The sequence below is a fragment of the Ictidomys tridecemlineatus genome, chromosome 4 (assembly GCF_052094955.1).
Source record: "Ictidomys tridecemlineatus isolate mIctTri1 chromosome 4, mIctTri1.hap1, whole genome shotgun sequence".
In the NCBI taxonomy this organism is placed as follows: Eukaryota; Metazoa; Chordata; class Mammalia; order Rodentia; family Sciuridae; genus Ictidomys; species Ictidomys tridecemlineatus.
The window spans coordinates 157,587,608-157,600,056 of NC_135480.1; the positions used below are offsets into that span (position 1 = coordinate 157,587,608).

The 12,449-nt window shown below is 37.9% G+C and overlaps 1 protein-coding gene across 3 annotated transcripts in view; it reads left to right on the plus strand.

The window, feature by feature from the left end:
* Positions 1-278: 278 nt before the first annotated feature.
* Ccdc171 (coiled-coil domain containing 171) overlaps positions 279-12,449 on the plus strand; it is a 378,035-nt gene continuing 365,864 nt past the window's right edge. Inside the window, exon 1 of one of the 3 annotated variants that reach the window (XM_078047666.1) lies at positions 279-426. The gene's annotated coding sequence lies outside the window, so the exon portion shown is untranslated. Of the gene's footprint in view, positions 427-505; positions 781-12,449 lie in introns of those variants that run through there. The other 2 variants (XM_078047667.1, XM_078047665.1) reach the window with 2 other exon arrangements.

A 12,449-nucleotide genomic window follows, 5' to 3' on the forward strand; every position in this document is an offset into this window, starting at 1 on the left:
GACTGTAAGCTCTGTGCAACTGGGGAGCGATCCAGAGGGAAAGCAGCCACTTGTACAGAACCAAGGCCATCGAGTTCCCCTAGAGGACCCCCGGGGTCTTCCTTGGCCATAGGAATCAACACAGCAGCTAGTTTAAAGATGCAGGAGCTGGATCTCAGATTTTTATACTGCGTGAAAAGGATTAGGAGGCTGGAAACCTGCATTTCCAGTCAGCTCTGGGGATTCTGAGACCAGGACACCGGGACCGCGCGCAGAAGACACCGCATCGGAGAGTGGGCTGGGCGAATTCTCGCGCCGGGAGGCGGAGCGCCTGGTGCGGGAGCGCGCGTCGCTCCTCAGCAACGACGCATGCGCCGGCTCTCCGGGCCAGCGAAGGCGCGCAGCTCCGCGGGAGGGCCCTTCCAATCCCAGCCCGGCGTTCTCCGAGTACGTATCCTGGAGCCGCGCGTCCAGGGCTGCGGGAGGCGGGGCGGAAAGGGGTGGGCCTGCTGGGGCGGGGCCGGGGCGGGGCCTGGCGGTCTGAGAAAGTCTGAGAAAGGTTTCGAGGGGCACCGCGTCTCGCCACCCTCCGGAAGTGGCAGTTGTAAACTTTACCTCCCTGAGGCTTTTCTTCTCCCCCTTTGCTACTTGTCCCTTCTCTCTGGGTCCTAAAGTCCATCGGGTTCCAACAGTTTTTACTCTTACCTCCGAGGGCTACCTGTATCTCCTTCTGCCTAGGAGACTTGAAGCTGCCCCTGGGGTCTTGGGTGTGCAGTCTGGACCACAAGAGACCCCCCCGAGGTAACCATGGGTTTTGGGCGGGCTTTGAGGCGAACAATTTGGGTCAGTAGGTGTTGAGAAGGGGTTATAGGCTCTAGTGAAGGCTGTGGGGTGTCCTCACTGAGTTTGAGGTTGTCCTGGGCTATGCCTCGCCTGGGGTCACGCCTCCAGTTATCTGCGCTTCATCTTACCGCCCACCTGGAAGATGGAACATCCTAGACAGAGACCTCTGCCACTCTACCCTGAGCATAGGGGCGGGGTGGAGGACCAGATGGGGAAGACCCAGATGGCCAGGGCCTTGGAGCTGGTTAGATTTACCACTCCAGATTGCGGGACTCTCTACCTTCAGGAGAAGGAATACTGTCTTTTTTCTTTTCTTCCTTGAACTCTGGGCCTCGGTGCATACTGGGCAAGCTATCACTGAATACACCCCCCCTTTTTTTTTTTTTAAAATTTGAGACAGGGTTTTACTAAATTGCCCAATCTGGTCTTGAACTGAACATTCTTCTGCCCCAGCCTCTCGAGTAGCTGGATGTGCACCATCATGCTGTTTGTTTTAAAAAATGCCAGCCATGCATTACACACCTTACAACTGTTTAATAAATGAAGGAACGAATTGTGCTAGACTGGGTCTGTAGCTTCTCCTGCCTACACCCCAGGACTCTTAGAAAAACCAGCTGTTAGTTTTTCTGAAGCTGTGAATTTTCAGTGGAAGTGGTGCCTGTTTTTGAATGTTTATTTTTTGACACTTACACTTGGCAAATATTTATTTTTATTAGAATTGGTGTCCAGCTTTTACTAATATTTACTGATGTTTTATAAAGTTCTCAATCTTGGAGAAAAGAACCTACCATTTTGTCACTTATTTAACAATTTGTGCCCAGTAACAATAAAATAGTGGTAGAGCAGAGAATGAACATGGTTTCTCATGAAATGCAAAGAAAACCAACCGACCAAACAAACAAAAAAATAAAGACAGTGCAACCTGCTAACAGGAAAAGTGAAGAGAGTAGTCTTAGTCTGAAACTTTTCTGTTTTAGCCACAGCTCAGCCATTTATTAGGTATATGATCTTGGGCAAACCACCCAACTTCTCTTGCATTGGATAATGAACTTTGTCTATAAAGTACCATTGAGTTTAAAAAATTCTTAGTCTCAGCCCTGTTGCCTTGGTCTTGTTTTGTGGAAAGAACCACACATCTCCTTTAAAGGTGAAATACATAACTGCTGATAAGAGACTCCCAACTTATAGATACAGTTACTAACGAAGACATCATTGCATATTGGAGGAAAAAAGATGGGCTTACTGTGTTACTAAACCCAAGTAGATAAAGGTGCAGTCAATCAAGGACATTGTTGGAGGCAAGGAAAACAGTTTGTTTGGTAAGTCGGCAAAACTGAGAAGATGGGGAGGGGGACTTGAGGATGTGGCATACCCAAGACCTTGAGTTTGATCCCCAGTACTGCCTGGGGGAAAAAAAAAAGTAAGACTGAGAGGATGATAGACTAATGTCCCTTAAGACCACTTTTATGCTGTTTGTTTTTAAAAATGGGGGAAAAAAGGTGGGCTGAAATGATTAATAAAACCTGGTGGCTGGTTATGTGTTGGTTTGCATCCATTTTGAAGGGTGAGATTAGATAAATCACTAGCAAACCAACCTTGGATTGTTGGTTTTAAATGATTAACAAGGGCTGTGAGCTCAGAGAAGCATTTTTTTTTTTTTTCTAGCAAAGGATACCTACAACATGGAGGTGAAGGGTTGTACCTCACACCTACAGTAATACTAGGGTCTGTCTTTTCAGCCATGTTTGCTTTTCCTTTGTTCTATGCAGACACACTAAGATAAGTACATTGTGGATGAGCAACTGTGGGACTCAATGTAAAGTAGGAGAATTTGTTTCAAAAAAACTTGTTTCCGACACCTAGAATAGAATCTTTCTGGCTGGTACCTTGTAAGATGTCTTTAGATCATTGGTCCCTTGACTACAATTGCCCTATTATCTATTAAAAAAAAACCTTTTATTGAAGAATTATATGCATAATGTCATCTGTTTTACTAGGAATGGTGAGAATAGTCCACCTCTATAATCAAGAGAAGATTCATCTATTAATACATTAACATAAAAACTGATTTAAACTTTGCTTTTATTCATCACTGCTACAGGATGACCTGGTTTTGGCTCAAACCTGTGAAAATGCCATCTGGATTGAGAATCCACTGAAGGTCGGAGTCATCTTTTGTAGAGCTGGCTTCTTGTTGGTTTAGTTTGAATCTGGGAAAGCATGATTTGTGTTGGAGAAATGTGTAGCAGGGAGCAGAAGTACTTTCTTGATAAGTGAGGTCTCACATGCTCTCTGGCTGGGTGGAATCATGTTTTGAAGGTTGATAAGAGGGCACACAGCAGAGCTCCGGAATCAGCCAACCATTGACTCTGTCTCTAGATATGTGACTTTGGGCAAGTGATTGACTATATTTTAGCTTTGGTTTCCTCAGGTATAAAGTAAGAATATTAATAGTGTCTTCCCCTTGGTGTTGGTATAGAATAAATGAGATAATCTGTGTAAAGTTTTTAGCACAGTGTTTGGAGAAGGGATTTTTCATAGTTGGAATGACAATAGGGAGTAACTTTGATGAATCAGACAATTTGTTCACAGATAATGATTGATTGAATATTTTCAAATGGAAAATAATTTTTAAAAGTTACACAGGTTAGGTGCAGTGGCAAATGCCTGTAATCTCAGTGACTTGGGAGGATAAGGCAGTAGGATTGCAAATTCAAAGCCAGCCTTAGCAACTTAGAGAGGCCCTAAGCAATTTATTGACTGACTCACAATAAAAATTAAAAAGGGCCCAGAATGTAGCTTAGTGGTTAAGCCCGTGGGTTCATTCTCAAGTATTAAAAAAAAAAATAAAAAGTTACATAGATATTGAAGAAGAGAAAGGCTGATGTTAATTGCATGTTATAAGGAATTTTTAATTACTCATGTACTTTGGCCAAATTATTGTTTATTTTAACTTTGTGGTGTTTCACAGGTAAATTTTAAGTAAAGCTGGAACAAATCATGAGCACACTGCATTCTTTAACTTAGCTTCCTAGCCCATTGACATTTTCATTACTGTTACTATCTACTTGACTATCTTCATTATTCCTTTATTTTTTACTCTTTTGGAAGAAGAGAGAGATTTTATTGTACCTTTTTTGCCATGTTGAATAGCATGGAAATTCCATGATAGTTTAATTTTAGTTATAGGCCTAACTTTGGCCTTTCATGGATTTCTTCCTAAAACAACATGGGAGGTAGGCCCTTGCTCTCAGACGTCATCAGGAGCTAAGATTAAAGCTAGAAAGAGGAAGAAAATAATAGATAAAGGAGACTTTATTTTAGGATTTACTTATTTATTTTTGGTACTGGGGAATTGAACCCAAGGGTGTTTTACCATTGAGCCTTATCCCTAGCCCTTTATTTATTTTTTTATTTTGAGACCAGGTCTTGCTAAGTACCCGAGTCTGGTCTTGAACTTGTGATCCTCCTGCCTCAGCCTCCCGAGTTGCAAATACTACTGGTGTTTGCCATGATTTCCAGTTATTTAGTATTTTTTAAATGATGAATTTATTTATGTTTTGGTGCTGAGGATTGAACTCAGGCCTCACAGATACTGAGCATGTGCTATATACCACTGAACTATACTTTCAGTATTGGTGAATTTTTAAAATTGAGATGTAATTCACAAAACTAAAATTTACCACTTTTTTAGTGGGATAGGGAGGGAGAGCATGGGAGGATGATTATTTCTAGATAGGGAAGAGAGGTGGGAGGAAAAGGGAGGGGGAAAGGAAATAGCAAGGGTGGGGGAATGTGATGATTATCATTATACAAAATATATATAAGAAGATTTGAAGTTGGTGTCAATATACCTTATATACAGAGATATGAAAAATTGTGGTATATATGTGATTCAAGAATTGTAATGTAAAAAAAGACTACATGTATAATGGCATAATTTGGTGTGAATATACTTTATATACAGTCATGAAAACTTGTGCAGTAAATGGGTAATAATGAGTGTAATACATTCCACTATTGTCATATATGTAAAAAAAATAAGATAATTTCTATCAAAGTAAAAAAAATTACCACTTTTAAAAAATATTTATTTTTTTAGTTGTAGGTAGACACATAATATCTTTATTTCATTTTTATGTGGTGCTGAGGATTGAACCTAGTGCCTCATGTGTGCTAGGTGAGTGTTCTACAACTGAGCCACAACCCCAGCCCAAAATTTGAAAGTGTAGAATTCAATGTTTTTAGCTTATTTTGTATAAAGTATAACCATTACCACTTTTCATCATCCCTCAAATTAAAACCTATTAGAAATCAGATGCAATTCCCCCTTTTCCTACTCTCAGGCAATCATGATCCTACTTTCAGTTTCTATGCATTTTATATTCTGGACATTTTATATTAGTCTAATCAAACCATATGTGGTTTTTGGTGTCTGCTAGCATGTTTTCAGCGTCCATGCATGTTGTGGCATCTATCAGTAATTCCTTTTTTCAATTCCTTTGTTGAATAATATCCTATGTTGTATTTACACATTGATTAATAGATGAACATTTGGATTATTTTCACTTTTGGTGATTATGAACATGAATATTTGTGTATAAGTTTCTTTAAAGTCCAGTAATTTGTCTTTGAATGTGTCTTGGTATCAGTTGTGCTGGGTCAGCCTTGTTCAATACTCAGTTTGCTTTTTCAAAATATAGATTAAGCTTTTTTTCTGTTTCAGGAAAGTTTTTTCTAATTTGTGTTTTTAGAATTCATTCTGCTCTTTTGCTTTGATTTTCTTATTCAAGGACTTCTTTTATCCTCATGTTGATTATTTGTCTACAATATTTGTCACTTTCGCCTGAATCCTTTTGATCTCTTTCTTTGTTTTTTAACTTAAGTTTTCTTCTTTTTTATTTCCTCTATATTTTAGGGCATTTTTCAGGTCATGTCTCTTTGCTCTTACATTTCTTCTGATTTAACCTTTATTCAAATGATATTTTACTTTAATTTCTAATTTCTATCTTCTCATTTTTGAGTTTTCCTAATTCTGATTCATATTCTTTCATGTCTTCTGCCATTTGCTTAATGTCTTTTTTTTGGGGGGGGGTACTGGGGGTTGAACTCAGGGCACTTGACCACTTGACCACATCTCCAGCCCTATTATGGATTTTATTTAGAGGTAGGGTCTCACTGAGTTGCTTAGTACCTTGCTAAATTGCTGAGGCTGTTTTTTTTTTTTTTTTTTTTTTTTTGAGAGAGAGAGAGAGAGAGAGAGAGAGAGATAGATAGATATAGATCGGTGGACACAACATCTTTGTTTGTATGTGGTGCTGAGGATCGAACCCGGGCTGCACACATGCCAGGTGAGCGCGCTACCGCTTGAGCCACATCCCCTGCCCCCCTGAGGCTGGTTTTGAACTTGTGATCCTCCTGCCTCTGCCTCCCAGGCTGCTGGGATTACAAGTGTGCACCACCTCGCCAGGCCCTTTTGCTTAATGTCTTTAAGTTCATTTTGTAGTATTATAGTTTTTTATTTTTTAATAACTTTATTTATTTACTTTTTTTATGTGGTGCTGTCAAACCCAGTGCTTCACCTGTGCTAGACAAGTGCTGTACCCTTGAGCTATAGCCCCAGACCCAAGTTATTACCTGTTTTTATTACCAAGTTTTTACCTGTTTCGTGGGGATGTCTTTCTGTCATGTTTCATTCGTGGGGATGTCTTTCTGTCATGCTTTCATTTATAGGATGCTATTTTGCTCCTTAATCTTTTTTTCTTATATCAACTTTGTATGGATTTTGACCACAAGTCTTTTCTTACACTAATTTTTGTGGGAGATTAATTTACTTGAACTTTTGAGAATGACACAGGTTTATGAAGGCCTTTTTTTTTTTAGGTATTGAATGTAGTGGTGCTCTACCACTGAGCTACATCCCCAGCCTTTTTTTTTTTTAAATTATTTTTTGTAGTACTGCGGATTGAATCTAAGAGCATTCTCCCTCTGAACTATATCCTCAGTTCTTTTTATTTTTATTTTTTAATTACAGTACAGTTTTTTTTTGGTAGTTGTAGATAGACAGAATGCCTTTATCTTATTTATTTATTTTTTTAAAAGAGAGAGTGAGAGAGGGGAGAGAGAGAGAGAGAGAGAGAGAGAGAGAGAGAGAGAGAGAGAATTTTTAATATTTATTTTTTAGTTCTCGGAGGACACAATGTCTTTGTTGGTATGTGGTGCTGAGGATTGAATCCGGGCCGCACACATGGCAGGCGAGCGCGCTACCGCTTGAGCCACATCCCCAGCCCTTTATCTTATTTTTTAATGTGGTGCTGAGAATCGAACCCAGTGCCTCACACATGCTAGGCAAGCGCTCTAACATTGAGCTACAGCCTCAGCCCCTCAGTTCTTTTTTTAAATTGTGTTTTCAGACATGTCTCATTAAATTGTTGAGGCTGGCCTCAATCTTGTGATCCTCCTGCCTTGCTCTCTTGAGTCTCTGGGATTATAAGTTAGAAAAGATTTTCTATTTCATAAAACTCTGTTGTGAGTTGTTTTTTATATGTGTGTATGTTAAAAACTATGATGACTTGTTTTTTGAGATTTTCTGTTTCCTCCTCCAGTTTGGTCTTGGCCATCTCCTTACTTTGATTTTTTTCTCTGTCCTGCTCCACTTTCATTCTATCCTCAGCAGTTTTTCTTTAGTTTGAGCCCCTGGCTAGGAAGGGAAACTTGACAAATCAGTTTTGAGAGTTCATTGGGGCTGGGTCCCAGCTCTTTCATGACTGTGTTAACCATATATATTGTAGGTACCTACTCTTGACATTGGCTGACCTCTCATTTTCATCTGTTGCTCTCAAATTGGCCTGCATTAAGTATATGTTGGCTCCTGGGGGTCCTATCAGATGTGCCTTCTTATTTTCCTCAGCTTTCTTTTTTAAAATATTTATTTTTTTAGTTGTAGTTGGACATGATACCTTTATTTATTTATTTATTTATTTTAATTTTATGTGATGCTGAGGATCAAACCCATGTCCTCGCACGTGCTAGGTGAGTTCTCTACCACTGAGCATTTCTCTACCACTGAGCCACAACTCCAGCTCCCTCAGCTTTTTTTTCTATGGATACCATCACCGCTCCCTTGTAGCTATTGTGGCTTTTGATGGTTTGTCCTTCATTTTTATTTTCTAATTTTTTTTGGTAAGTGCTGACCATAATTGCTTGGTTTCTCTACTTAATTGCCTTAGATAGGATTTTTACAAAATCCCTCATTTATATTAATGAGGAAATTACACTACAGAAAAATAGACTTGATAAAAGACCCACATAGGCAGAGCTGATTTGAGAATTGATTTTCCTATTATATTTTTGTTTATTCAACTTTTTTTCTTTTTAATTTTGCATGGGCATTTTCAAATCATGTGTATAGTTTTCTTTGATGTATAGCAAGTTACCACAAATGCAGTGGTTTAAAACAGCACACATTTGTTATTGCATAGTCTCTATGGGTCAAGGCCTACTCTTAACTGGTCTTCTGCTCAGGTCCTCATAAGGGTGCAATCAAGATGCTGGCGGGGCCCTGTTCTCAACTAGAGGCAGACTGGATAGAATCTGCTCAGATCTTTCAGGTCTTTGGGAGAGTTTATTTCCTTGCTACCATATACCTGAGGGATCTGACTATGTACTAGCTATTGGGTGGAGGCCACCCTTAGGTCTAAGAGACTTTTTGCAGTCCTCTGCCGTGTGGCCCTCTGTATAGCCATTTCATAGCATGACAGTTTTCCTCTTTGAGGACAGCAAGAGATTGTCATTCAAGCTGCTAAGGGTCTTCATTTCCCCCCCCTTCTGGGGATTGAACCCAGAGCCTTATGTGTCCCAGGCAACTACTCTATCATTGAACTATAACCCCTGCCCTTAAGATGCTTATATAATGTATGGTAATCATGGGGGTGGGATAAAATTAAATCACAAGTTGATCACAGTTAATAGGAGGATTTATATAAGAGTAACACCAGGGGTGAAGATGGTGGGGACTATTTGTTTATGATATTATCTGTATAAATGATCTGGAAATTGAAGAATATCACTACTGAGCTATAGATATCACTATCTGAGTAAATAAGACCATTCAGATTTGAAAATGATTAGATGCCAAAACAAACAATACATTAAAAATGATGAGTATTTTCAATTTAGTTTTATTGGAATAACTTTATTAAAATTTGATGAACTTCTGCACTTCTGTTCCCAAGATTAACTAAAAAGACATCATTAAGGCTATAATTATATATAATTCTTTTCTCTCTCTCTCTCTCTCTCTCTTTTTTTTTTTTTTGGTGGTGCTAGGGATCAAATTCAGGACCTTGAGGATGCTAGACAAGTGCTCTACCACTGAGCTACATCCTCAGTCCATTTTAAGTTCTTTTCCTGCAAGGTAAATAGAGGTTTGTTGGTCCTTCTTGTGCCACATATGCATAAACATGTGTGCATTATGTGTGTGTATGTATTTAAGTTTTTTAAAAAATTTTTTACAAAAATAGATTTTAAATATATACTTTTAAACTTTGGACATTTCTCTTCAGTACAGTTAAGTCCATTTCTTTAAGATTCTAACTCTTCTTCCATTCTGTATTCAGTTCCCCGGAATTCTGACTTTTGGAAGCATGGTGGTAAGATAAAAAGGTTTTGGGATTCAGTATCCGAGGACCTTCATCGAGTCCCAGGGCTACCCCTTAATAGCTGACTAGTATTGTACAAGTCATTTAGCTTCTTTGAATCAGATAAGTTTCCTTAATTGAAGTAAGGATGATAAACCTGAGGTGATAACTTACAGGTAAACTTTGTGAATCATAAAGTTTCTTGCAGAAAGAATTTAGGCCTTAGAGTCAGACAGTTGTGAGTTGGGATTTTTGAACCTGTATGTGACATTTGTCAAGCTGTTTCTAATCTTTGAGCCTTAGTTTTTTCCTTGAAAAATGGTACAATGTAGATTGTAGTGTTGTAGGGAGCAAAATTCTAGATAAAAGTACCAAGTACAGTGCCTTAATACTGTAGTAAGGTGCTCAGTAGATTAATAATATTTGTATTTGTTATTTGTTTGTATATCACTATTCTCAAAGTTATTTTGTCCTGGAGAAATGGTGTCTTTTTTTTGGTTGTTGTTTGTTTATTTTTTTGCAATATAGGGAGGCAACCCAACCCGGGGCCTCATACATGCTAGACAAATGCTCTACCACTGAATTATGTCCCCAGACCAGAAATAGGTTTTTATTCCTGGTCTTCTCCAAAATTCCTTTGTACTTGCCCTAGGCCAAACTATTGTACATCAGTATCTATTCTACATGAACTGTGAGATACATGAACCTCTGACTGTTTTAAAGAGCTTTTTGTGTCTATAGGAGTCATAAATTTTCAGCGCTGTAGCTGAGACAGACTGCTTACTTGAATCCCTTTTCTTTCAGTGGTCTCTTCTGAGGCATGTTTAGTAGGAGCAATGATAGAACAGGTTGCCACCTTTTTCTCTCTTTTAAGTCTTTTGTATATCTTTGCACACCCATAATTTCACTAAATAATTCTCTTATTACATTTTTTCCCCAGACCAGATAACCCCAAATATCATCTACTACCTTTCTTTATTGGATCCTTCTGTTTTTCAGAGTTTGTATTCAGTAATGAAAACTGATAATGGATGGTACTGTGTAATTGTTGTATATATTTATCTATTTATTTTTCAATATATTTTGAGTTGTAGACACAATACCTTTATTTTATTTATTTATTTATTTTATGTGGTGCTAAAGATATGAACCCAGTGCCTTGAATGTGCTAGGCAAGCACTCTATCACTGAGCTATAATCACAGTCTTGTATAAATGATTTAAATCTTAAATATTTGAGGTTGATATAATTATCCCCTTTTTATTGTAGAGGACATAGGTTCAAAGTATTTAAATGACTTGCCCAAGACCACATAGTTTAAGATACTTATTGGAATCCTAGTTTTGATCTTTCTGAGTTTAAAACTCACAGTTTTTCTTTGGATATGGGATTTATGGGAATACAAAAAGGTACTTGTGGGATATTGATATTTGTATATGTTTGAACCAAGTGCACTATTATTATCTTTTGGCTTAAGATATTTACCCAGAGATTGCTTAACATTGTAATAAAGTAGTTTTATATGGTTGACTCTGTATAATTTAAAAAAGAATATTTTTAGTTGTATATGGACACAATACCTTTATTTATTTATTTATTTATTTATTTATGGTGCTGAGGATCAAATTCAGTGCCTCATATGTGCTAGGCAAGCGCTCTACCACTGAACTACAACCCTAGTTGACTCTGTATAATTTGAAGTAGCTCCTATGGAAGAGAGTTTCAGGAAGTAGGCCAGAGTGCATGATGAATATTATTCTTTTTCCTTCTTCCTCCTTGGTCTCTTTGGCCTTTGAAAATTACTGTGGATTAATTATTAAAATAATTAAATTATTTAAAGATTAATTATGAAGGAAGATCTTTTGTGTGGATTAGTAAAAAAAACAACTTTTTCCTAGAGTTATCTACATGATTAGGAGAGTTAATTTTTTTTTTTTTTTGTACCAGGGATTGAACCCAGGGGTATTTAACTACTGAGCCACATCCCCAGCTCTTTTTTATATTTTATTTAGAGACAGAGTCTCACTGTGTTGCTGAGGGCCTCATTAAGTTGCTGATGCTGGCTTTGAACTCATGATTTTCCTGTCTCAGATTTCTGAGTCACTGGAATTATGGGTATGCACCACTGTACCTGGCAAGAGAGTTAATTTTTGTGTGTGTGGTACTAGGGATTGAACCTGGGAGTGTTCTATTACTGAGCTACATCCCTGTGTTTTTTGTTTTGAGGTAGGGTCTTTCTAAGTTCCGGAGGCTGACCTCAAATTTGGCAATCCTTCTGCCTTAACTTCCTGAATCACTGGAATGACAGGTGTGTGCCATCATACCTTGCAACAGAGTTAATTTTAAATTTTTGTTTTACTAGTGTTGCAGCCTTGCTAGTAGTAACTGGTTAAAAATAACTCTAGGTTTCTTGGGCTGGGGTTGTGGCTCAGTGATAGAGCGTTTGCCTAGCATGTGTGAGGCACTGGGTTCGATTTTCAGCACCACATATAATAAATAAAGTCCATTGACAACTAAAAAAATATTTAAGAAAATAATTCTAGGTTTCTTTTCTAGGAGTTATTAAAGGCCAAGATACTTATTTAAAATTAAAAACAATTTTAAAAGTTAGGACTGGGACTGTAGCTTAGTGGTAGAGTACTTGCCTAGCACTGTGTGAGGCCCTGGGTTCGATCCTCACCACCACATAAAAACAAAGAAATAGAATAAATGTATTATGAAAAAAAAACTTAAAATTAAAAAAAATTAATTAATAATTTTTTTTTGAGATGGATGTTGTGATATTGCTTAGCCTGGCCTTGAACTCAGGTCTTAAGTAATCCTACTGCTTTAGACACTTCAGTGCTGGGACTATATAAGTGCTCACCATATCCAGCTCAAAAAACATTTTGAATTGTAAATTTGAGTGAATTTGAATGAGTCAAAACTTTTCTGTTTGATTTCTCTTGAGAACTTTTGAATGAAAACCATCTGAAATTAAAAAAAAAA